This window comes from Lissotriton helveticus, chromosome 8 (genome assembly GCF_964261635.1).
Source record: "Lissotriton helveticus chromosome 8, aLisHel1.1, whole genome shotgun sequence".
Lineage (NCBI taxonomy): Eukaryota > Metazoa > Chordata > Amphibia > Caudata > Salamandridae > Lissotriton > Lissotriton helveticus.
In genome coordinates this window covers 334,511,248-334,535,274 of record NC_136069.1, presented here as the reverse complement: position 1 = coordinate 334,535,274, position 24,027 = coordinate 334,511,248, and the positions used below count along the sequence as shown (strand labels likewise).

The following is a 24,027-nucleotide window of genomic DNA, read 5'->3' as shown; positions in this document are numbered from 1 at the left end:
TTGCAAAATCTCTTGTAAAGATGAATAAAATAAATATATTAAAAGGGGCTTAGAGTCCACCCATTACTTACCTTTACTTACCATTGGTTAGCTCTAACTTGACTAATTTTCTTGCTTAGTATTAGACAGTGTGTTATATCCTGCTTAGGTATTAATCATCCCCTATGTTACCCGACTCGTAGCTGCTCAGCCAGCGTGAGTGTTCTGAGTGTAATGTTGGTGTGATGGGGCTCAATGTAAGGTTTGGGTGCCTGTCTGGTGAGGTGTGACAGTTGACGATGGGCTAAGCAGGAGGCAAGCTGCTCCTTGGTGGAGCTGCTTTACATGGATGCTAACCTGCAACTTAGTATAGTAAAGAAACTACAAAGGTACTCCTCGGCTACGTCTGGTACATCACAACACAGTCCCTCCTCCCTCATGCAGGTTCTTAAGAGCTTAGACCAAGTACTTCTTCTTGTCTGCGTCTGCTCACCTGCAGAGGTACTTTTTTATTTTGTACTGTAGCACTCGGAGGGCATCGTTTCGCAGGCGGTCTCTACCTGTAACTCCCACCCTGCCCACATTTGTTGTTGGTTGCCCCATCTTTTTCACCACCTCCCTCCCCTCACTGCTTGCCCCCTCTGACCTCCTGTTGTTGTCCACAGGTCCCCTCTCCTCCTCTGACCCTGCTTTCCGCCATTGTTGCTTGCCTCCCTTAGAGCTGCTTCCAATTGTCCTTCCTTGCTTCGCTTGCCATGAAGTTGATGTTTGGATTCTGCCCTAAATGGGGCGATCTTGCTTCACAGTTAATTAGTGTTACTGCAGACCCTTGTATGTATAAAGGAAATCTGACAAGGTGCTAACTACGAAGCTTGCTAAATTGGATGGTACACTCTTTTAAAGCACCTTCAGCTGTATGAGGGTACAAACTGCTTTCACAGCCCGGTTCCGATTCCACACCTGCAGACATGTCATTGCGACACTTTCCGGTGTTTTACAGTACACTGCCCAAATTTTGTTTTAATTGGCCCTAAAAAAAAAAAAGAAATAAAGGTTCCAGGCGGGTCAATCTGCTGCAGTGCACTGAAGGGACAGGATGTGGCGTAAACACAAGAACTACTGACTTTGAAACAGGGCAACCGGGTTCGAATTTCAACATCGGCTCAACGAAATCTTGTGATTCTGGTCAAATCACTTCACCTCCCCGTCTATTAGGTTTGTCAATGTTTGTTTTCAAGTTCAAGTATTTTATTAGGATCTGGAACTCAAAGAGGTCCACATAAATAGAAACAATAATGTGCACAAAGCAATTTAGAGACACATATAGTAAAATAGATACAAGTTAAACAAGCATTTACAATGCAACGGTTTCGCCTTTGGAAAGTTGGAGCTATTGGTTTTTGTAAATGACATTTTATATTTATATATCGTTATTGGCATTGTCAATAACAATATATAAATATAAAATGTCATTTACAAAACCAATAGCTCCAACTTTCCAAATGCGAAACCTATTGGAACCCACGGACCTAAACACATACAAACAGCAATGGGCAACATAGGCATTCATGATAGCGAAGCGTAATATCGTCCAATTGTGGGGAGCTAGCCAGCCGCCCCAGATTGAGAAATGGAGGAAGATTTAGACTGGTGTATGTTTAGGGAGAGGTCAGTCTATTCTGCTAGGGGATGCCCGAGGAAGTGGGGTAAGGTCTGGGAGGCTTGGAATCATTACAGGGGAGATGTCTGTGCCGCGCCAGCATGTCATGAGGATGTGGAGGCGCATGAGTCCGCTTGAATCACTAACTGTCATAACAGTGTTATATCTTGACTGTACGGAATGTCATTGAGAATCTCAGGAAAATTATGTGTATGTCACCTGATGTGTTTCTTTGTTGATTTTTGTTTAATAAAAAGAAATTTAAAAAAAAACGTATTAAGTTAGTCATTCTGGGTCCAGACACCAAAAGGTGCTCAATAATTTAATTAGCAGCAGCAGAACAGTATGCAAATGTTGGGATTTGGGAAGCCTATTTAGAAAAGGCTTGGATCACAGAAAATAGACTGACCTCAGAAAAATAAAACAGAGGAGAAAAACATGAATGTTGCCTCTCTTTGCTCCTTTTTAAACTGTTAACAATGGATTACCAAAACATCAAAGGCAATCCATATTTCATAGAAATACAAAAGGTCAACGCACATAAGATTCTTTTTGCAGATAATGTATATATAAGATTGAGAAACTATGTAGAACAGGCATAACTGTTGTGGCTATTCAGTCTACAAAAATTATAGGGTCAATATCAAATAACAATTTTGCACAATTTCACAAAGGTGCAAACCTCCAAATGAAAATCAGATTTAGATAGATTAGTATATAAAATAACGATGCTTTACATTTTAGAGAACACTATTAAAAATACAATTTCTGAATTTTACACCAGCGCAAGAATACATACATAAAATATATTCCAAACGGAATTTATTTTGGAAATGTTATTAAACATGTTTTTATTAAGTTGATAATAAGTCTCTTAGGTTAAGCAAACCTGTGTCTATATAATTTGGACATATAGTAACAGAGGACAAATCCTTCTGAACTGTTAAGAGAGCACTAAAACCATAAAGACCCGATCATCCAATGAGTAAGTGTGGCTAACACCAGGAAAACCACAGTGTCTTAAATGCTAAAGCAAGATTTGCTTTTCTCCTGCGTACTGGTGATCTGTGGTAAACCACCTATTTGTGAAACATGTGAAATAAGAAAGTATACCAAGTGAAAAGAGGCAAAAACTCATTCAACCATCTGAAAAAGTACAGTCTTCCAGACAATTATCGAACTTCATTTAAGGATACTCCAAGTTACACGCATCAATAAATAAAAAACGGAGCCGTGCTCCATATATAAAAGCATTACTGGCGATTACGCTTAAGGGGATTTGGGAGATAAGTTCTACTTTTTACAGCCAGCCAAACTGTAACTAATGAATAAATGCCCTGCAGACCTAGTTTTAGAACCTGACACAGAAACTAGTGATTAGAAATTGCGTAATTTATTATAAATATATTGCAACACAAACAGAAATATGCGGGACAAATATGTCTATCAGTGCGCAGAATGGTTGCCGCTCAGTTCGCTTCGATTACAACATGCTGACATTAGCACTCGGACCTAACAGGATTTATTCACACTGTCCAGCAGAACCCCAAACTCTTCATTTCTAACAGCGCTCTTAAGATCGCCCTAACAACTCGCAAATGTAATTTCCATTGTCCCGTGCACACTAACTTCTAGCATAGCCTATTACACATTTCAAGTATTCCCAGCAACCACACTGCCCACACTCACTTCCAATACTCTTATGTCTAGTGTCAGTCACACTTCCGTCAAACTCTGTGACCACATTTCCAGCTACACCCAAAACACCAACATCTCGTACCCACCCTCCCAGAGCATTCGCAGGGCCCTCATTTCTCGAATCCTCGTATCTTCTTAGTCCGGAAGCTTGTGCGTCTATTATTCTGGCTGTACGGAAACCTGAGTAGCACACACACTTCCATAATTTACTTCTCAAAAGCGATCCATAAATCCTACAACCACGCTCCGAACATTTCCATGAGGCTACACTTACTTTGCACAACAGGACCCCACTTTCAGAAATATTTATGTTCACTCTTCCAACCTGTTCTGCAACCATATTCCTGTATCCTTTGTGTCCATACATCCTCTATCAATTACTTCGAACAGAATCCACACCACCAGCATCTTTTGCACCCAGGCCAAGCAGTGCTCACCCCAAGCATTCCAAGCCCCACACTCCGCCCCGGCCCGCCCAGCCCCATTTAGCGCACTAAACCCGCCCTGTTCCCGCACGATGTTCTACCCCAAAAGCCCCACAGCTCTTAGGACGACGCTTCGATCTGTCAGTTTGCTCACAATTCCTGCAGACCCCGCGTTCACATTTACATCATCATCTAAGTCCGTTATGTACCGATTCTCACTGAATCCTACAAACCATTTTCTTTGAGTCCACACTGATCGCAGTCCGTGCGCAATTCCAGCATTGCCTACATCCCCATGTTGTGCATTCACTATAATCACACTTTCCAAAGCATCCGTAACCACACCTTATCCACCCGCTCTATTGCTACAGTTGCCTCATCCCACACCGATACTTTATGCGTCCTACAGTTGTCTCTTTACCAACACTACTTTACTCACTTAAGAAATACCTTAGTGACCCTGTAGTTAGACCCAGAACCTGTTTTTAAATGAAGCCAGGCATATTCTGAGCAGTCAGATTTTATACAGTTGCACAGATTGTATTCCTTCTGTTGAAGTTGCAGTAATGTATATCATTCAACAGCCCTGCATGACTCATTAACTTGCAATGAACATGCCCTTATGAAAATTAGGTCCTGGTTCCAAAAGCACCCTTTTCGCTTCTCTGTGACATATTCAGCGGTCTTGATATAAAGCGCCCCTCCCCCAAGTCTAGACAACATGCACTCTCGGTCACTACATTGGTACATCACTAATCTCTCCACAAGCCTTTCGCTCTATTCTATACAAAACACCCCTCCCCAAGTCTGCACATCGTTAAAAAAGACCACCTGTCCGCTACTCACGCGGATCGTCCGAGAATTCAGTCTGCTCGGGGTCCATTATTCATCTTTTGTACGGATGACATTTGTCCGTAATTCCAGTACTTCCGGTTCACACGGGAGCCAATCCCACGGCTGAACATATTATGGGGGTCGCCTGGTAGAGGGAGGGACTCCTGATGTGTAAGGTGACCCAGGATTGCAGTATTGGGGGCAACTCAGCCAATCCTAGCGCACTACATAGAATTACGAAGTGTTCATTCGCTGTGCAGTCCGCACGTGCCTCTTAGTGTGTAAACACTGTCCCATCTGTCACCAGGTAGCTGGCGGGCGCCTTGTGGCTTGGAGCAGACGGCCAGGCTGTGGGTGGCGAATGACCTGCGGTAAGTCGTCCAGGAACCAGCCAGTGAACTTGAGTTGGCCGGTGATAGTTTGTCTCGGTCCGGGCATTCCCACCTGATTCAGTTAATTACGGATATCAGGGAAAGTTGAGGCTAAGATAGGGTGACCAGATTTTCTAAATTAAAAACCGGGACGGGCATAAACACTTCCGGCCGGCCGCGAAGGGATTGGCCGGCCGGCCAGGTACTTCCGGGTCGCCGCGGGCAGCGCGGCGGCCCTCGCTAGGCAGGCAGGCGGGCAGAAATCGCGAGGTGGGCACTCGCTGGGGGCGTGAGAGGACACGGACGGCGGGAGGGGGCGGGAGGGGGCGGGAGAGGACACGAACGGCGGGAGGGGGGCGGGAGAGGACACGGACGGCGGGAGGGGGCGGGAGAGGACACGAACGGCGGGAGGGGGGCGGGAGAGGACACGGACGGCGGGAGGGGGCGGGAGAGGACACGGACGGCGGGAAACGTGCACAGGACAGCAAGGGGGGCGGAAAGGCACACGGAGGGGGCGGGAATGTACAGCGCATCTGAACGTAACTCCGCCCTGGGAAAAAATCTCCGGAACGCCCCCGAATCTGGTCCAGCCTTGATGGACAGATCCGGCACTCAATGGCTAGCCTCCATTTATGGAGCTAACCAATGAGAGCCGGGGGACGTTCCAGGAGTCCTTATTGACGACATAGGATTTCACCTGCGCTGAAGAGCTGCGCAGAGCGCAGCCTTCGGCAGGCGAAACCCAAAAAGTGCAGAAGGAAGCCATGTGGCTTAGTACCATGCGCAGCTTTGAAAACCCGAGAAACAGATAAAATGCAAAAATGCAAAGGAAGGGGTTGGGCGTTACAGTGCAATTCTTGAACAATGCAGGAAACTATGCATTCTTAATACAGTTCAACAGATAAAGAGTGCAAAATGGGAGAGAAAAACTAAAACAAATGCAAGAGGAATTCATTCAACTTTGCAAAGCAATACTAATGCAATACTTCTATTATAGAAAACAATCTTATTCACACAGAAGTTTAAAAAAATACAGTTAAGATAAAAAATTTCAAACACATGAAAAACATTAATTTAAGTGTTTACAAAATTTAAAAATATTTGTACGATCTGTTTCAGATAGAGGGGCGAAGAGACATTGACGAGCTTCCTCTGCCGAAGTTATATTATATTTTATGAACAATAGTCTTAACAGTTGACTTCGCAATGAACGTGTAAAAGGACAAGAAAACCACATGGTTTAAATCTTGGACATAGTTCAAACAAAGGTCAAATAGTTTCTCATCCCTAGGTAAACCTTCCCAGGATCCCATAACAACTAGTAGCGGAAGCAAATTCAACCTCAGTAATAAAATCATTCTACGCAAACCATGAGGAAGGCTAAATGAAACATACAGTTGAGGTTATTTACAATTACTGCTCTCTACTACATTTAGCATACTAAGCACAAAGTAAAATGTCCCTTAAGTGACTTACTTCATGAATAGATTTTTTAATCCGGTTTTAAAGAAGCTTGGAGAGAGGTACCTCCTCATCCTGACCAATTTTGAATATATTCCGAGCTTTCAAATAATTTGAAAAAATTGCACTTATTCTCTTCAAGTAATCCAATATTTCATGTTTTAGTGCAGCATGGAGAGCCTGAGTCACTGGTCAAAAAACAGTGACCCCACCTTGGAACTGTTGCCATGGCAAGCACATATGTAGAGAGGAGCCCAAATTCTAGCCGAAGGGCGGATGAAGCAGCTGAATATTTCAAGTTACAAATTTGGTGCTAAATACTTCCTTCAACCTTCTCAATGAAGGGCCAATACCACTCCTCCATTACTTCACAGGCATAACTCAGAGAAGGCGGGATTTTAATCTTGGAGACCGCAAAAACATGGGCAAAGTGCCTTTACCCACAGCACTTATATAGTCTGTGAATGGCTGATACTTGAGATAATGCCTTACTTCTACACCGGCTAATATGATCTTTATTTAAACAATTGCTGGAAAAACGTCTGCCAAGATATGGATACAACGTCACCACTTCCAATTTATCTGTCCCCAACAACCAATAAAAATTCTTCCCATCGCTACACCCGGGCACCTTGCTCTTAGGAATGTTTATCTTTTAAAAATGTTTAACCGCATAGCTGCCCAGTGCAGGGAGGCACCTCTGAAGTCCTATCAAGGTTAAATCCAATAAAACAAAGTCATCAGCGTAAAGTAGACAACCAACATTCATAAGTCCTAGTTTAGGTGGATCCCCTTTCGTCTGGCCAACTCTACATGGTAGGTAGTGAGTGTAAAGAGAGAAAAATAGGGGTGCAAGTAGGCACACTGCTTCAAACCATTGTGTGACTCCACTTTGCTAGATAAACCCTGGTTCCCTTCCATCAAGACCGGAGTCCAAGTGGAAGAGTGCCGGGCAATGATTAGCCTGAGGACAATAGCAGGAATCCCCAATGCAGACAATCTCCTCTACAGCATCCGACAATCAATCCTATCGATGAGCTGGGGAGAAAATAGTTAAAGGCAGAGTATAGAGACATACTCTTACCCACGGGGTCGTTTTCAATTAGTGTTTGAAGGGTTGTGATATTATCTACGTTTCCACCGATCTTGCGAAAGTCAGAATGCTCGACCAGAACAATATTATTACCAAATAGCCATTCCTGATGGTGAAGAAGGATACTCTTGGCAAACAATTTCCCGATCGAATCCAATAGTGCAATATACCTAAAACTGGCAGGAGAGGTATTAGGGCCATTGTTATATAAAGTACAACAACATTTCCCTTTTAGGAAGGCGGAATAACCCCTGTCACGTAACAGTAATGGAACACAGGACGCAGAAAAAACACCCATGCAGACACTTCTTGTTTAATAAGAGATACTTGGAGTTCTTACAGACTCACTGCCTCAGAGGACCTTGCACCCTTAACAAAAACCCTCTATCTCCTCACAAGAAGGCCATATGTATCAAAAGAAGCGGCCTCAATATTAAACTCCAACTGAAACCTTCAGCTAGAATTGGAGGCGTTTAACTGCAAAAAATATTGGGTACACTCTTTATCGTGTATCGGAATGGCCTTGGTCTTAAATCTAGAATTACAATATTCGTCTGTTAAAGACCAATATTTGCTCAGGTTAAAAGAAGCAATTTCTCTCAACTTAATCCATTTCTGATCCTCCTCCTTTCTTTGTTCAGATGTCTTCACTCTAGTTCTCACTTGCATCAACCGGTTAATTTCCCTTTGCCCCTTACCGAGGAGTTTATATCATGGCTTACCTTTTTTACCGCCCAAGGGATGATAAAAGGGAACTTAACATTAGTACTTCTATTTTTGCCCCCAAAGGTTCAAAAAAAGAGAACTGCTTTTCAAATCAGGAGATAGGGTTATGGGATACGGTAGTGGGGGGCCTAAGCTCGCTGTTTTAATATGAGAGGCCAAATTCAGTATGCTATTACCTGACCAAAAAGTGCTCCCTTTTGTTCTATTATAGACTACCGAGTCCGGTCAGGTCAAGTAAGCTTTATTCAAAATCACACATAAATCATAAAAGCTACAAAAATATGAGCCATAACAAAAATGATTAAAAACCAGTATAAAAAGTTTAAACCGGTAAAAAAGCTTAAAAACTAGAGTACATAGATACAGATACAATCATCAAATGTACATTCAATTCCATTTATATTTTCGATTGTGGGCTACAGCTACTTCCTGAAATTAATAACGGCCAACTGAAATCGGGACATTACAGAACATATGTAAATGTTCGGTAGTATTTGCAGGTACAAATAAGCTGGTCGGCATTGTGCAAAGCCCAGCTGCAGTAACAAGGGTTTAATATATTTCTTCCTCGTCCCAATAAAATGTTTACAGACAAAACAGTATGCATGCAGATGTTTTAGCGGATGCCAAGCTCTCAGGATGGTCGAAGTACTCCGGATGACCAATATCTGCCAGAAAGTTATGCACGAATTTAAGCCCGGGGATTTTAAGGGCCAACATAGATCTGAGACAATCAGTTATAATGGAACGGTTGAGGGTAGTGTGTTCCAATGACCAGATTTTATGCCATATTAATACTGGCTGTATCCTAATCAGATCTACAATATAGGGGGCTCCTAATTCTGCATGACAGATGTAAGTTGCGCTACTTTTCAGAACGGCAAGAAGGTTCCTTAAGAATGCGTTTTCTTCCAATTAGAGACAATCAATCTGCCCCTGCCCCCATAGTTCGGACCCGTACATGGCAGTGGGTCTACATTTGGCTTTGTAAATGGTCAACATTTCCCTCAGTGTTTAAATCCTTGATTGTTAGCAAACTGTAGCAAGGCCTTAGTAGTTTTAACGTAATGGAGCTACCCAAAGTTTATTGCACGTTGCCACGTCCCAGTATGATTGAACACAATCCCCAGGTAAGATTATTAAGTTGTATGCTGAATTTTTGCACCCTCAATAAAAATGCCACGACATCGAGTGGCCTTATGCCCGATTTTCATTGCAAAGGTTCTGCCAATGTTGATTTTTAAGCCGTGGTTCTGCATAAAAGTGACATATTTGTCGACTAGGTGCTGGAGTCCAAGAGGAGTACGAGCCATTAAAACAGCATCATCGGCGTAAAAGGTGCCGGGACTACGGAGTTAATACTGGAGTTCCAAGAGTCGAGCGCCTTCAGCTCTAAATCAATAGCCACTGAAAGAATCGTATGATCGCTTAAATCCATCTTCATTACCTCAAATGGAGTACAGTTACCAAACATTTGGTAAGATACCAAGATACCACCATATAGTAGATTAAGGATTGCCCTGAAGGGGAATGAATAGTAAAAGAAGCTAGTGTATCCTCTGGAAACCTGCCATTTGGAGCAACAAATTCATTTGATCCAAAGCATTCCAGGAAACGTAGACCCCGCCTGTCTGATCTAACATTTATGGGTAAAATGACCTCAGGGATACCTCATCCAACTCAGAATTTCCAATGGTCATGCATGTACAATTCGAAATGTTGGCAGTAAAATTCCTCACAATAATAATCAACGGGCAATCTTCCGAGGGACTAATGTTATGTACAACAGAGAGCATACAAATAAACTAAGGTATCACAAAGATCTCCCAGGAGGGATATAAACATTTACCAACCGGAATGTTGAAAATGGTCCTCCTTTAACCTTAAACAGATGCAGAGTTTTGATAGATGAACAAACACGTTGTAATTCCAATATATGCAAATACTGAGTAAAAACTGGTGTGGCCTGTTATGGAGGGTTTTGCTGCGCAGGAAAATACAAATTAATTCTCACATTTTAAATCAGAACATAACCAAGTTTCCTGCAGGCAAATTATCAATGGAATTTAGAGTTAGACTGTCCCAGGCCCAACATATTCCAAGAAACAATTTTACCCAAAGGGCTACGCCTGCAGCACTGGAAGTGTTGTATTCCTTTTTGTGGCATTCAATACACCTGCACCCAAACTCCAGGGTGCTATCTCTTCGCCCATCCCATAATCCCTGACCCACTGGTCCTCCTATCCCACAATGTTAATCACTCTCCTTCCGGGGTCTCTACCAATAGAGATTGCGATGTCCTTAATTTTGCTGCCCCCTTCTACTGTATGAATTCTGAGCAGAGTCCTTAGAGCCCCAGCTTGAGCTATCAAACTTAGAATTTGTGATCATCTCAAATGGAAAAAACATCAATGCCTTTTTCCAGAAATGATGCATGTTGCCCAAGATCAATATTAAAACAATCCTAGAGCTAAATGCAACCCTGGAACTCGGAAGGGGAGCAATGGAAACCAGATACACAGGGTCAATGTCTCTACTTGTTATCAAACTCAAGCCTCAATTTCTAATGAGAGCTGCAAAATGACACTTCTATTGAATGGGCCCTATTCATTATCAACCAGAGAGACAAAATTCAAGCTATTAGAGAAGTTGCCTAAATCTAGTCTACAGCACAAATATGTTTATGTTTTGGCCCAGCAACCGAATAAGGCGGTTGTGCTGATGGAAGAAAAGAAGGATCCTCCACATTAAGGGTTCTAACAGACATGGGAGCAGTGTGTGGGGACAGTTCCCCACAAAGGAAGACTAATGAAGATCTTTTGGATACCCTCTCAGCTTCTTGGGGGACCCCGCAACTTTCTTTTCCGGTGCTCAGCAATTTGACATTCACAGCCCGTACCCAATACCCTCTTTCACTAAACCCACTTTCAGGCCGCCCCAGTTATTATGGCCCATTACCCCCATATCTGGAATTAACCCCTTCTTCTGCCGATGGCGGTTTAAGAATGTTGCTTCCAATATATTAGGAGTTTATTTTGGGTGAATCGAGCTCTGGACCTGGATGGAAGGGAGCATTTTTTGGCACTTCTACTTTAAGTGGCTGAATAATGGGGACAGACTCTTCTGTAACATTAGAGAACCTTCGTAATTTTAAACTTGCATTTCATAATATGCTGAAATCTTTTCTTTTTCCCTTTAAGGCGTTTTACCCTAGAACATCCCAGTGGCGCCCCCTTAAGGGGAAAGCACCTTTTGTTGGAGGCCTGGATGAAAGAATACTAGAGTCATCATCTTAAGGAATGACAACTCCAGAGGGAGGGGGAGCCCCTTTTTTAAATATCAGAAAAATGGGGAGGGGAGTCTCAGTTACAGTTACATTTGCACTATGGGCTTAATGGCATCGCACTTCAGACAAATGATTAAAATAGGAAGAACAGGGAATGTTGTCAACCTCTTTAGTGGCCTCGGGATTTCCGTTGAATTGACCAGAAAATGTGACGCCAAGATAACCAGGGTCACCCACTTGAATTCCAATTTCTGTCTCCCCATTTTTTGCCTCAATGTTATAGTGTGGGAGGCCTGAGATTTCACTACAATGCCACTTTCTTCCATCCTTGGGCAAAGAACAAAGTTGGTTAGGTGCTGCACCCCCATTAAGATTTGAGGCAACACATCCAGCACATGATCAGAATTAGCAACTGATCTATCCAACTAAGTCAGAATAGAAGTTAGAACCTTCTCAACACATAATAAAATATCGGAGTGGGCCCTTCCCTCTCCTACCCACTCCCCCTCCTCTTCCAAATTAAATGACCGCACAGGTACTTGAGCCCCTGTGGACACAGATAAATCATAATTCAAAGAGTGCATTGAGCCCAATAGAGAAACCCTAGAAGATAGCGTACTACGAAACAAAGTCAGTAATGATGGAAGGCTATTTAGACAGTACAACGATGGGCCCAAGACCGAGGCCTAAGCAATAGGTGGTTTTAAGTTCTCCTCCCGAATCCGATTCTTCTCTATAAGAGCGGCAATGTCTGGCAGGGAATAATCTTCTGGTACAACAATGTCCCCACTGCACAAATCCACTCAGGGTCCACCACAAGTCGCTCGAGTGTTCACCTTAAGTGCCATATTTTACGGCACAGAGACAGCATCTTGGCCAACAAAGGGAACCAGGGGACAGGATTTGTACCCAAACTTGACGCCAAAGATGTTAGTCGTAGGAGCAGCCTCCACTTCTTCCACTGGACAGCATCATTTATTGGACAGGCTTGGGGACCAGCGAGAGCTGAATTGTGGTTTATTCCACTAGCCTGACATGAAGAGATACCCTGGGAGAACGTCATATCCAAACTTACATTTGTCTTCTTTATATGTTCCTTTAGCCATTTCCAGTTCCTTATTTCCTACCCTGTAATCACTCTTTGATAAGAAAGACAGAATGGAAGGGTGAGACTTCAGGAGAGAAAGAAGAGACTGTGGTTTCTTATGCTAAATAGGTTTTTTCATATGTATTTAAAAGTTTGGGAGAGCTGAGGGAAGAAGCAGTTGAACCAGAGGCAGAAATCAAATGAACTGAGCGCAAAAACCTTGATGGCATCTTATGAAAACATCATAAAAGAAAGTAGGCCTCATACAAAAGACCTACACCTGATTACGTTTTGGTTGATTGACTTCAACAGATCAACAGTAATCGAACTTGATTGGAGAGCTTGATGAGCTTACAGTACTTGAAGTCCTGGTTCTCTAATTTCTAGACGTACTGGATGCAAGGTAGAGGGGAGCAAACATCGAATTCACAGACTGCACCCTGACCTAGCAGGACCGTCTCAGGGAGGACAGGCTAAACCCAGCGTGGCCACTTTAACAGCCACCCTACCGCACCCCCTTCAGAAATCTGGGATCAGATTTTCGATATCTCTCTATACAATGTTTCAATATGTTCATGGACCAAAGCTTGGAACACACTTGCCTGCTTCCTTTGGTCCTCTCCACCCGGCACAAAATCCACTGGGCAAGGGGCCTTACCGTTTTCCTCTGAAGCGCTGCGGCACTGCAGCTGAAATGCCTGCTCCAAGAGACGTTGTTAGCCCACACAATGTGGGCACCACTTCTCTGCCCCTGGTGAAGTCTCTGGGTTAGTCTCTTGGGACGATCGACTTGAACCCCTGGATGCCAGCCAGCTCTGCTGCACTGCAAGCGAGGAATCAGGCGTGACAAGCAGAAAGGGAAGGGCGGGCAGGACCAGGCGGCATTAGAAAGGGCAGGTGGGGGGAGTGTTACCCTACCTCAAACCTCCAGTACCCAGCCGCACAGTGCACACAAAAGCTGAGTGGTATGCTGGTATACAGGCAGGTCACAGATCTGTCTGTTGCTTTACCAGCCCCCAGTACTTGGCCTCAGATACCTCAGGTGCTCCAAGTCGTCCTGCTCACTCTGCTCCTCCCATCTTCCCTGATCTACAACTACACTTCTGACTTCACACCCTGCATACTGCACTCTGGGGAACTCTGGCATGAAGTAGTTCAAACTAATATCCCTGCCTATCAAACACTATCATACCTAACTTGCCAGCCACCCCTTATGTTATAGCGCTGGGAAATGTTCCTACTCTTAAAGCCGGTTCTACTGAAAGTTTTATCCAATCAAAGAACAAGACTACACACTGGTTAGATTCGAATTCCACGCTGGTGTTCCATCCTGTAGGATGGATCAATATGGTCCAAAGAGTAAACTGGACTAGCAAAAACTGGCTTAAAGTTAAAAATACAAAAGCGTTATGATGCGTTCAATGTTGGCTGTCATAGCGTTTTTCTTTAATGCGTCATATCGGTTTTTTTCTCTACTTTAAGCCATGTTGCACAGCAGCTACACTACTGTGCACCATGCAAAAAAAAAAAAAGACGAAGCCTATAGATTTCCCACAAGCAAAACTTACTGGCTTTGCTTTTCTGAAGCACATGCCCAGGTAAGCCCTGAAAGTGAAACAGTCTGTGCTGTAATTGACTCCTGACCCCAAAGAACCGATTCTTCGGGGTCAGGAGTCAATGGCAGCATAGATAGTTTCGCTCGTCGAGCTCATGCCCAAAGTTATCATGTTGTCTGCTGTCCTTCTTGGGAGTCTCTTTTATCCTTTCTCTTCCTTTGTCTCTTCTTTAAACGTACTCTCTCTGCATCACACTTTGATTTTTTATTTTCTTAGAGTCTCTTTTCCTCTTTGGGAGTGTCTTTCACTCTTTTGCTATCCCCGTCTCTTATTCTTTATGTGGGTGCCTCTGACACTTTGCCTCTGTCACTTTCCATGTTTCACAGCTTTTAAAGCTAATATTTTCGTTGGTCTCCTATCTTTTCCTTTTGCAGATTTTTCTTAGAGTCTCTCTTTACACATTCTATTCTTAAAAGTGTGTTTGATACTTTTTCTTCCCATGAATTGCTTACATTTTCAGCAAATTGAAATTAACCCTTCACTTTTTATGTCTTTTTCATACATTCATATTTGTCTGTTGGTTTTAGTTATTGATTTACTTGCAGAGGTAGGCGTGTTTAGAATAGAAATGATTCACTTAGCAACAACTTATGTAGAGTACATGTATACGTTTGTTGGTAGACCATTCATAAAATGATGCAAGGTGATTGACTGATGAGTAATAAGATGAAAGACATTAAAGAACAAATTACAAGTAAGTTTTTATTTCTGAGGGGATTTGGGTGTTTGGTATAGGTGTACAGAATAACGTCAGTACTCTGGCTGCTCCCTCTGCAAGGCCACTCGGCTCTCAAAACTGCTCGCGCAATTTGCTGCCTTCTGGGCTGTCCTCTCCCAATCCTAACACAAAAAGCGGGAGAGGTGCATCGAGCAGCCCCTTAAAAGCACAGGAGAAGCTCAATCAGCCGCAGCCACTGTTCCTATTAACACATAGGCGGCTAAGCTCTCCCAACTGGGAATGTCTCTCCCGCCAGGAATGCAGCTTCTGAACTGCCTCCTCGCTCCAAAGGCTCCCCACAGAGGCAACTGTACCACAACCTCCCCTCCCATGTACGATATGGTGATCCCTGTTGGAAGCATGGTTGGTGGTGCATTGCACTTTGGGTGAGTAAAATGCCCCGAATCTGTCTTTGTTTAAATGATCATGTTTTTCCATTTTGTTTTCACAAACAATATCACAACAGTAGCATAAGTAACATAGCAAAAACCACAAACCAAGGAAAGGGTGCAGTACCACAGGCTGTTAGGAGGCGTCCCAGTGGAGTTGTAAAGTGACCTCAATTGGCCACATAAAGGTACAACACCCTTAATGCAATTATAAAAATAAAAAAATTGCAGCTGACATACGTTTCCATTTCTTTTCTATTGGACGTGAGATTTTTATTAGCTTGCTTTTTAAAAATACACCACAACAATGGTGGATTTTTAAAACATACACTAACAAAATTCGCACTTCAATAAAAACATAAAAACGTATGCTCAGCTGCAAAATTTCACTTTATAATTGCATAACGGGTGCAGTACCTTATGTGGCTAATAGAGATCCCTTTACAACTCAACAGGAACACCTAGTAACAGCGTATGGTAGTGCACCCTTTTCCTTGCTTCGTGAATTTTCTTTCATTACTTATGCTACTGTTGAGAAATTTTTGAACAAACAAAAGCACTAAAAAGCACTATCATGTGCATCGCCAATTGCTCAAAATTTCACTAACGCGAGACCTATTGCATTGAAAATGCTCGTTATAAAGAGGAGCTGGAATCTGGCTTTCATAGACAGGGATAGGGCTGAAGGATTCAGAATGCATCCATAACTTAAACACAATTTAAACACAATCACAAGAATTCTGGCTGGGGGATGAAGGCTAGGACGGAAAGAGATTGATGAGGGCAGGAGAGTAGGCTTGTACGAAGCAGAGACAGAGGATTTAAATTCTAAGTAAGGAAAGCATAAGAAATCATAAGGCCATCTGGAGGAGGGTCATCAACTGAGAAAAAGTAGATTAGAATCTGGAGCAGTGGAGTCTGTGATGGGACAAGAAAACAAACTGTGTCTCATCATCTTTGGGGCGATGCGAAAAGCAGAATGAGAAGATTTGGTCCCAGAGGGAAGCAATGTAGACTGAGAAAAGCAAAGGGCGCAGAACACCCAAAGCCAAGCCACTGATTCAAGAAGGACATTGACCTCCTCTCAATAAAAAGATCACCAAGAAAGCCAAGGCAGGCTGGTACTAGCACTCTAATTAAGAATACAAATCTGTTCCTTTCAGAAAGGGACTTCAAAACTAGTTCAAGTTTCCATACTTTTTAGGCGTGGCTGGCACAGGTAAGAGCGGTGAGGTGGGGAAGACGACAGACGATGGGATAGGTAAAATTGAATAAATAAATAAAAAAACACTTACCTTGTGTTCATCGGGGTGATGTGGCGAGCGCAAGGTAAGTGGCTTTATTTATTTTCTATTTAATTTTACCTACCACATCTGTCGACTCCCCCTCCACCCCCCCGCCCACCCTGCCGCACTACTCTTACCTGTGCCGGCCACGCCTGGGACTCTTACATCTGGGTGGTGGCAACGCCCTACTCCATTGCCTCCCTGCACCATCACCACAGTGTCCTCCCCTAGGGACACCCTACCTGCTGCAGCACGCTTCATCAAAAGCCTGAAAAAAAATGACTGCATTTCCTGCACCCTGATGGATCACCAGTGGCTCCCCCTTGCCGGCCTAGACCCTCTTCAACACCAGCTGCATCACCCCACAAAGCCAACACAACCCATACACCACCCTGCCTGGTTGACAAGTTCGGAACCTTGGGGCTCTCAGCACACTTGCATCCGGGACACCATCTGAATGGATACACATTTGTACATAAAAAGATAAACAAGGCATCAGGCCTCCTCCATTTATGCAACCATGAACATTCCCACTCCTGATCTAATTTATGAAAAAGCTGATGACACCCCTTTTTAAAAACACTACTTCATGACAAAGTAACAGTCTACCACATTAAGTGGAGTACCAGTACTCTTCCTCTGACCTCAGCATGGATCAGTGCTCGTGCTCAAAACGGTCATAAGGAGATGTGAGGTTACAGAGATCAAGCATTAACAGCACAGCCTTCCTCCTCATCCAGATGAGACGCGTGCACCAGAAAATCAAAGGGAGGAGACGTAGCTGAAGGGCCAGAGCTGCATACTTTAGAGCTCATAAACAAGATGCGAGTCCAGGCTTCGGTCCAACATTGTGTGATTTGGGCAAATCACTCAATAATCTTGTGCCTAAAAAAAATGTGGCTTGTGTAAAGTAACATGTTGCTCATATAAAGCGTGCTGACGCCTTGGGCCAAGCTAAATGCATTTTTTTTTTTAAAGGCAATTTAAAAAAAAATCACTTCGGTCATTATTATCTTGTAAGAATGTTTACTGGAGCTGCTAAGCTAGACAGATCATGGGGCAACCCTGTATTCTTAAAAAGGTGCCTAGAAGAATGTGTTATATCCTTCTCTTGTAAACAGACCACGTTAACCTTAAGAGAAGCAATTACTCCAGGAGGCGCTGGCCTTGGACACAAACACCCCGTCCTGCTCTGCATATTTTTAGCGCTCCAGTTAATCTGATTAAATCAATGGCACAGTGCACGGCTGTGATTAAAATGACTGCCCACACTGCAAGGCTGATAACTTTATTCTTTGCAAGTGGAGGACTACTGGACTACGGGAACATTTTCATCAATTGGTGCTTAACGACCAGAAGGGCCGTGACGTTTGGGTTACATTCATTTATCGAACTCATTAGAGCGCTTTTCTCCAAAGCAAAGGATACAAACTATATAGTAACTTTTTTTGCAGTTTTATTTAGCGTGAACTTGGTCCAAGGACATGAGCACCAGATTACGTTACATAAGGTCACATTTTGTTTTCTTTTTAGACACGGGGAGATTAATCGCTTTGCCCAGAATCACAGGGTGTTGAGCCGACGCAGGGACTCCAACCTGGCTCTCCAAAGTGGGGAGTCAGTTTGGAATAGGAATATAAAGGACGAAACGAGAGTTTAAGTCGGTGCAAGCGTGTGATGGCATTTAGGGCCATATGTATCATCAACCTGATTTGCGATTCAGAATCGCAAATAGGGATGTATGTACAAATTCGCAATTTTTTTGCGAATTCTTAGTATTCCTTAATTGCGATTCGTAAATTGCGAATCGCAATTAAGGAATACTTTCCCATTCATTTCGCAATTAAGGAATACTTTCCCATTCATTTCAGGAGGCCCATAGGAATGAATGGGAAGTTATTCTCAATTTGCGATTCGCAATTTGAGAATCGCAAATTGAGAATAATTTCAAGGGTGCAGGGGTGTCCAAAGGACACCCTGTTGCACCCCTGAAATAAGCATGGGTGCACATGTGGCGCACATACATGCCCTAAGGGCATGTATGTGCGTCACATGGCACTTTGAAAAAAGCACATATGTGAATTTTTCAAGGAATTCGCAAATTACCACCAACTTGAAGTTGGTGGTAATTTGCGATTCCTAAAGGACAATTTGCATTTTTTTTTGCTTCATACATTGCATTTAAGGAATCGCCAAATTTGCGATTCCTTAAATGCAATTGCAAAATAAGGAATCGCACCAGATTTTTCTTAATACATATCATTTGGCAAATTCGCATTCGCAAATGCCGAAATTCTGCGAATTTCGGTGTTTGCGAATGCGAATTTGCTTGATACATATGGCCCTTAGAGAGGAAAAAAGAGAAAGCAACATTTACAGAGCAAAGAGACGCCAGTGTGTCTGATGAAAACAACAAGTGAGAGCACGTGGTGGAAAAATGTACAGAAAACAAGCGCAAAACTGCACACACTGCAGTGGGAGGGTGAGGCATTTAGCTAACTCCACATACAGAGAGGCGCAATCGTAAAGAGGAACCAGAGTCAGGGGGGCAACTAGACTCAGACTTCTGAGTGGGGGGCAGCAGCGGTTCATGCAGGTAAGCACGCAAGGGGGGTCGGGGGCTGATATGTAGGCGGGCGACGGAATAGGAATTATCTGCATTTCTGCTGGCATGAAAAGAAAAGAAATGTTGCTGTAAGCATCAGTTGCCTCTAGCTATACAGTGAGTCCTAATGAGGAACTTGTTCAGAAGCTAGGAGTGAATCAAGGGCTCAACCCATATACACCTTTAAAAAGTGTGTGTGTTGGCATTTCCACTACTCCAGGCCTTTTAGTGAATTGACATCCATGACAGAACAGAACTGAAACACAAAAGAGTACAATACCATTGAGTAGTAGCAGCAAAATAATGTTAAAAGGGATTAGCTTTCATGAAAATATTTAGCAACTGAGCATGAAGAACTGCTGCTACAACATATGTCTGAACTTTGCATGCATGTTTCCATAGTTTGATTCTCGAGTATGTTTAAATTGAGTTCTTGTTTGCGAAAAAGGGATCATGTAATAAGATTTCTTGAAGATTTGTTTTTATATATACCGTATACAATCACTAATACTTATTCGCATAACAAAGATCTTCCAAAAACGATGGTAGATGCATAAAAACAGACTAGTTTCTAACAGGAATGATGGCCTAATTCAGAGCACTGGAAAAAGGTGTTTGATAAACCAGACTAGTGTGATAAAAGGACTGAGTTGTAGATATACTAATGTCTAATGTGTTGCAGCAGGCTTAAACTTGGGTTTGATGGGTAAGTGTTGCAAACTTAACACAAACTCTGTATGATTTTCAAAAGGTAGGGTATTGTCCCTTCTGAGCCAGAAGGTATTAGACAGAGGCAGTAAATACACCCCCAGTTAACCTAGCCCTCTTGTTAAAGCTTGAACATGTGTAACTCTTATGGCCTCTTTCTTGCCGTTATCCCAGCTCCCCTGCCCGCATTCCCTCTTTAGCAGTGGACAAACAGTTAATGTATCTACTAGGATGGAGCAGCTGGGCAGTTTCCTGCCTCAATAGGGCTGACTGTTCTGTTTTACTATCTCATGTTCTGGTAACATTGCAAAACTCATGGATGATGGTCAAGTCCCCAGAACCCCTACTGCCATTCAAGGACAGTTAGACAAAGCGATACAAGCAAGTAAATATGATAGCAGCTTTTTCCCCTTTAAAATCAGTAAAAGATTAAATGGCCTTGTTTATAGATATGAAGTTTAGCGAATATTGATAAAGGATTTAATGATCTTAATATGGCGTTTTCATTCATTCTTTGAGCACTACTATAATGTGGATGCCTTTGTAAAACACACTAAAGCACAAATAGTTCAAACAGGTTTTCATCAAATTTAAGCAAACTACACATGCCCATATTTATTTATAATTTTAGTTTACCCCCGCCACTTTCCAAAATTACATTATGGCAGTATATAAATAATTCGTGCAGAATTGATAGATAACATGTCAATAAAAAAAAGAAAGCAGAGGCAAGTAAAAGACGCACAAATCCACAGAAAAAACAGAAAACAAATTTGATGAACCAGTGGAATATGAATAGGAATTAGGCCCTCGCAAAAAGTAAGTTTACAAGGACTTACGCCTCTATCTCTTTTCGCCAAATGAAAGGCGGGGTGAATGGTCGAATCCTGACAGATGAAAACAGGGAGGAATGTCAGAAGATTACAAGGTGCACTTTCTAAATGAAAAAGGCAGACATGGCTCAAAGACAGAAAGACTTAGCGTCAGCAATACGACAGCATATGAAACACCCAAGTAGTAGCAGATGGTAAGTACGCTTCAATCACTCCAAGTTCCTCAAAGTGTGAGAGGATTAGACCTCGATGCCAGAATATCTAAAAGCCCGGGAAATCATTGCAGTCCCCGATTCACAAGAGACCAACTCCTGTGAAATCCATAAAATGAGCACCAGGCCGCCATAGAAGGCCTTTGCACATCAGTAAACTCTAGAAAAGCAGTGTCTCAGGAAGAGGCTGAAAAGTACTGGACATGAGTGCGGACTGGAAGACAGTGGACATAGAGATGATGAGTTTTGTACCGGGAATATCTCCTGCATGATATGTAGGTGTGTTTCCCTGCCCTGAGTGCCCGGACGCCTGTGAATCTGAAATTCTTTTATTTTGGCCCTGTGTCATGCTAATCTACCAAATACTGGCCTGTTCCCAACAATGAGAGATCCTGCACCTGCCTTGTGACCTGGAGGGATACACCCAGCAAGTTCTCATAGAGAAAGTGGCTTGTTGCTCTTATCATGGGTTTAGCACAGAAGGTGGTGGTGGCAGTAGACTGTGTTTTGTAATTCATAGTGCGACTAGACCTCTGTATCTATGTCAGGGGAACATGGTATACTGTCCACTCTGAAGTACGGTTCCACTTTTAAGTGAGATTCAGAAACCTGCGCAGACATCCATTATGCATTGCAAGTAAGTGTGTACAGTGAGAATATAGTCCATACACAGTAGTAGGCGTGGTGGGGTTGGTGTAGGTGGGTGTGTGAGTTCAAGTCAGGGGATCAATTTTGGATGCCTCTCGTTTGACATGACACAAGATGAAAGATGATGACAGCTTCGCCAGACAGTGGAAGTGAATTGCCTTCTTCCTGTGGCTGCAGGATGGACATCTAGACACTTAAGTGAGGAAGATGGAGAAAAGGCTACCTCTACCTTGTAAACAAAGGACTGTTGAGTAGTTCGTCCTGAGCATTGCCTTTCGGTTGATTGTAGAATCTGAAGGTGGGACTAATTGTTCCTTTGTGCAAGATGGAGAAGTTTCAGGTCAGGCCTGCCTTTTTGTCTACCCCTGACTAGTGGTCAGAAAGTTTGGGGACAGACAAAGAGAAACATCACACGTCACTGTGTTCATGTTGTGGGTGATTCTGCTTGGAGACAGCCCTATTGCTAACTTCATTGAGAAGCATCACTTTTCACAAATGCTGCATCTAGACAGCAGCAAGAGAATGACACCTTGAAAGAGAACTAAGCCATAGAGTGAGTCAGCAGATCCACATCTCCCGACTGGAACATATGTATAAAAGTGGTAACCAAACCACCCCACCTTGTTTCAGTTCCAAGATCTACAGGATGAAGGAAGCAAAAGCACTGTGGAGTACTCAAAGGACTGCTGTGTCGCCAAAGCTAGTATCTGCCAGACAGCAAGTCCATCAGAGGTGCGGGATACTACCTGAAGTCTTCACTCTCTGCTTGAGGTGATGGGAGTCTGCCTATGCCTAGAAATCTGACTGCCTCCTGAGACATGGAAGAAATATCCCTGGCCTGAAGGAGGAGCGACTGTCCAGGAGAATAAGGCAAGCCTGTTCTTGGACTGAAGAATGCCCAGAGAAAGTGGACTGCCTGAGAGGGCAAAGCCAGGAGTGACCCTTGCTGCAGATGATCTCCTGGTCTGTATCCATGGTTAAATTAAACACACTGGAGGATAACTGTTTCTATGGAAGGATGCCGGCCCATTAGGCTACAGATTGTCTTGGAGGAGAGAAAGAAGAGTTGAGATGGCTCATCTAAGATAGAGAAGTCTTAGGTTGGATATAATAGATAGTGGGGAAATTCCTAAAATTTGAAGAGTCGCCCTCACACACCCGTTAAGGTGTCATGCTTCATCATAGGGCATTTGTGCTCCTCGTCAGTGTGGCGCTGCAGTCCCCTACGAGCCCCGTAAGAGGGCTCTTTAGCAGAGATCTTTTAAAAGGAGAGCGCCGCAGTGGTGAGAGTGGGTGTGTGGGGTAATTGCAAGGGTGTGTCGAAAATACAAAGATGATGCCCCAAAAGGTAATTTATTCCTTGGTCCATCCAGTATGGTTAAAAACAGAAAAACAAACTGTAGACCTTCCACCAATGAGGAAGTGTAGTCTGGTTCAAAGAAAGTGATTAGTGATAAAGGTCATAGGGTTGACATAGGGTAACTAATCTGAGGTGTTGGTGGGATACTTTTTCTCGACAAAACCACTACCAGCCTAACTAGCGCTTGTCCCATAGGGTCTATATCTATCCTTTATGCCTTTCTGCTTCTAATTTCTGACACACATTCACTTTATTTGTAACTTTTCGGTCCCGAATAAACGCCAAGGATCCCGTCTAGACCACCAGGGCGTGAAACATGTCTCTTCTGCATATGAGATGACATAAAAACCGCAAGATCTTATCACTTTGGCTAGGGGGGGGAGCCACATGGATACTAAAAAGGGTGGGGCTCAAAGACGAGCCCTGTGGCACCCTCTTGGCCAGTACCATTGTTCTAGAATTGAAAAGTTCAAGCTGTACTGAATGAGTTCGATCAGCTATAAAGGTTTTCAGCCAGCCTAATGCTTTACCCCGACAACAATCTCCAGAGTCTCTGAACTAAAGTTGCATAGGAGAATGTGTTGAAAGCTGTGGACAAGTCTATAAAACGAACAAGGCTGAGTTCCCTCCATCCAAGGGGAGTCTAATTGAATCTAGGACTTTCATTAATGATGTTTCCATCCTATAGGAAGCACGGAATCCTGACAGAGGGATCCAACAGCGAGGGGGTTTCTAGAAATGTTATGGATTTGACGATTGACCAAGGTTGCCATGACTTTTCCAAGAAAGGGAAGCAGAGATATAGGTCTATAGTTTGTCATCTCTCATGGGTCAGCCATTATTTTTTTTTTGTATCGGTCTGACACAAGCAATTTTCCATTTTACTCGGAAGGATTCTGTGCTCAATAAAAGATTAAGCAGGTCGGTGACAGGGGCAAGATGGGCTGGGGCCAGAGTAGCCATAATATAAGGCAGGGTAGGATCCTCCTGGAGACCCAGATTTAATTGTATTAATCAGGGTCCACACTTGTT

At 43.2% G+C, this 24,027-nt stretch overlaps 1 protein-coding gene across 1 annotated transcript in view; it reads right to left on the bottom strand.

The window, feature by feature from the left end:
- WASF3 (WASP family member 3) overlaps window positions 1–24,027 on the bottom strand; it is a 203,307-nt gene that overhangs the window by 107,254 nt on the left and 72,026 nt on the right. The window lies entirely within an intron of this gene.